Source organism: Maylandia zebra, unplaced genomic scaffold (assembly GCF_041146795.1).
Source record: "Maylandia zebra isolate NMK-2024a unplaced genomic scaffold, Mzebra_GT3a scaffold34, whole genome shotgun sequence".
Taxonomy (NCBI): Eukaryota; Metazoa; Chordata; class Actinopteri; order Cichliformes; family Cichlidae; genus Maylandia; species Maylandia zebra.
The window spans coordinates 290,300-292,799 of record NW_027490064.1 but is presented as its reverse complement, the minus strand read 5'-3'; positions in this window follow the sequence as shown (position 1 = coordinate 292,799).

Sequence of the window (2,500 nt, the reverse complement as noted above, 5' to 3'; positions counted from 1 at the left end):
CAGGAGCACATCTTTTTCGACCGTAAAGGGAGACAGGAGGCCGACTCTCTGCCTCGGCTAAATGGAGAGGGAATTTCAGAAGGGCCAGGGCACAAGCATGGACCTTTTTCAGCTGTAATGGAGGCAAGAGCAAGGTGTGATGTAGGTCCCCGGGGCCTGCTGGAGGTCCAGGTCCATGCCCGATGTGAGTAGCAGCAGGGCCAGCGCGCCCAGGAGCACATCTTTTTCGACCGTAAAGGGAGACAGGAGGCCGACTCACTGCCTCGGCTAAATGGAGAGGGAATTTCAGAAGGGCCAGGGCACAAGCATGGACCTTTTTCAGCTGTAAGGGAGGCAAGAGCAAGGTGTGATGTAGGTCCCCGGGGCCTGCTGGAGGTCCAGGTCCATGCCCGATGTGAGTAGCAGCAGGGCCAGCGCGCCCAGGAGCACATCTTTTTCGACCGTAAAGGGAGACAGGAGGCCGACTCACTGCCTCGGCTAAATGGAGAGGGAATTTCAGAAGGGCCAGGGCACAAGCATGGACCTTTTTCAGCTGCAAGGGAGGGAAGAGCAATGTGCGATGTAGGTCCCCGGGGCCTGCTGGAGGTCCAGGTCCATGCCCGATGTGAGTAGCAGCAGGGCCAGCGCGCCCAGGAGCACATCTTTTTCGACCGTAAAGGAGAGAGGAGGCCGACTCTCTGCCTCGGCTAAATGGAGAGGGAATTTCAGCAGGGCCAGGGCACAGGCATGGACCTTTTTCAGCTGTAAGGGAGGCAAGAGCAAGGTGTGATGTAGGTCCCCGGGGCCTGCTGGAGGTCCAGGTCCATGCCCGATGTGAGTAGCAGCAGGGCCAGCGCGCCCAGGAGCACATCTTTTTCGACCGTAAAGGGAGACAGGAGGCCGACTCACTGCCTCGGCTAAATGGAGAGGGAATTTCAGCAGGGCCAGGGCACAGGCATGGACCTTTTTCAGCTGTAAGGGAGGCAAGAGCAAGGTGTGATGTAGGTCCCCGGGGCCTGCTGGAGGTCCAGGTCCATGCCCGATGTGAGTAGCAGCAGGGCCAGCGCGCCCAGGAGCACATCTTTTTCGACCGTAAAGGGAGACAGGAGGCCGACTCACTGCCTCGGCTAAATGGAGAGGGAATTTCAGCAGGGCCAGGGCACAGGCATGGACCTTTTTCAGCTGTAAGGGAGGCAAGAGCAAGGTGCGATGTAGGTCCCCGGGGCCTTTTGTCGTACCATAGGCACGAGTGGTGTGTGTGTGTGGCAAAGACTTTCTGCGCAGTGTCCCAGGGGCACGGGGAAAGGTTGTTGTACCATAGGCACGAGAAAAGTTGTCGTACCATAGGCACGAGAAAAGTTGTCGTACCATAGGCACGAGTGGTGTGTGTGTGTGTGGCAAAGTGCTACTGAGCGGTGTACCAGGGGCAGGGCGAAAAGTTGTTGTACCATAGGCACGAGAAAAGTTGTTGTACCATAGGCACGAGAAAAGCTGTCGTACCAGGGGCACGGAGGAAAGTTGTTGTACCATAGGCACGAGAAAAGTTGTCGTACCATAGGCACGAGGAGAGTTTGTGTGGCAAAGTGCTACTGAGCGGTGTACCAGGGGCACGGCGAAAAGTTGTTGTACCATAGGCACGAGAAAAGTTGTCGTACCATAGGCACGAGAAAAGTTGTCGTACCATAGGTACGAGGAGTGTGCGTGTGTGGCAAAGTGCTACTGAGCGGTGTACCAGGGGCACGGCGAAAAGTTGTTGTACCATAGGCACGAGAAAAGTTGTTGTACCATAGGCACGAGAAAAGCTGTCGTACCAGGGGCACGGAGGAAAGTTGTTGTACCATAGGCACGAGAAAAGTTGTCGTACCATAGGCACGAGGAGAGTGTGTGTGTGGCAAAGTGCTACTGAGCGGTGTACCAGGGGCACGGCGAAAAGTTGTTGTACCATAGGCACGAGAAAAGTTGTTGTACCATAGGCACAAGAAAAGCTGTCGTACCAGGGGCACGGAGGAAAGTTGTTGTACCATGGGCACGAGAAAAGTTGTCGTACCATAGGCACGAGGAGAGTTTGTGTGGCAAAGTGCTACTGAGCGGTGTACCAGGGGCACGGCGAAAAGTTGTTGTACCATAGGCACGAGAAAAGCTGTCGTACCAGGGGCACGGAGGAAAGTTGTTGTACCATAGGCACGAGAAAAGTTGTCGTACCATAGGCACGAGGAGAGTTTGTGTGGCAAAGTGCTAGTGAGCGGTGTACCAGGGGCACGGCAAAAAGTTGTTGTACCATAGGCACGAGAAAAATTGTTGTACCATAGGCACGAGAAAAGTTGTCGTACCATAGGCACGAGAAAAGTTGTCGTACCATAGGCACAAGCAGTGCGTGCGTGCGTGCGTGCGTGCGTGCGTGCGTGTGTGTGTGTGTGTGTGCGGCAGTTCTTCTGCGCAGTGTACCAGGGGCACATTTCAATGTGCTTTCTGGAGTACCAGGGGCACGAGGATTTTGCCAGTGGTGTTCTGCTTTGTTAGT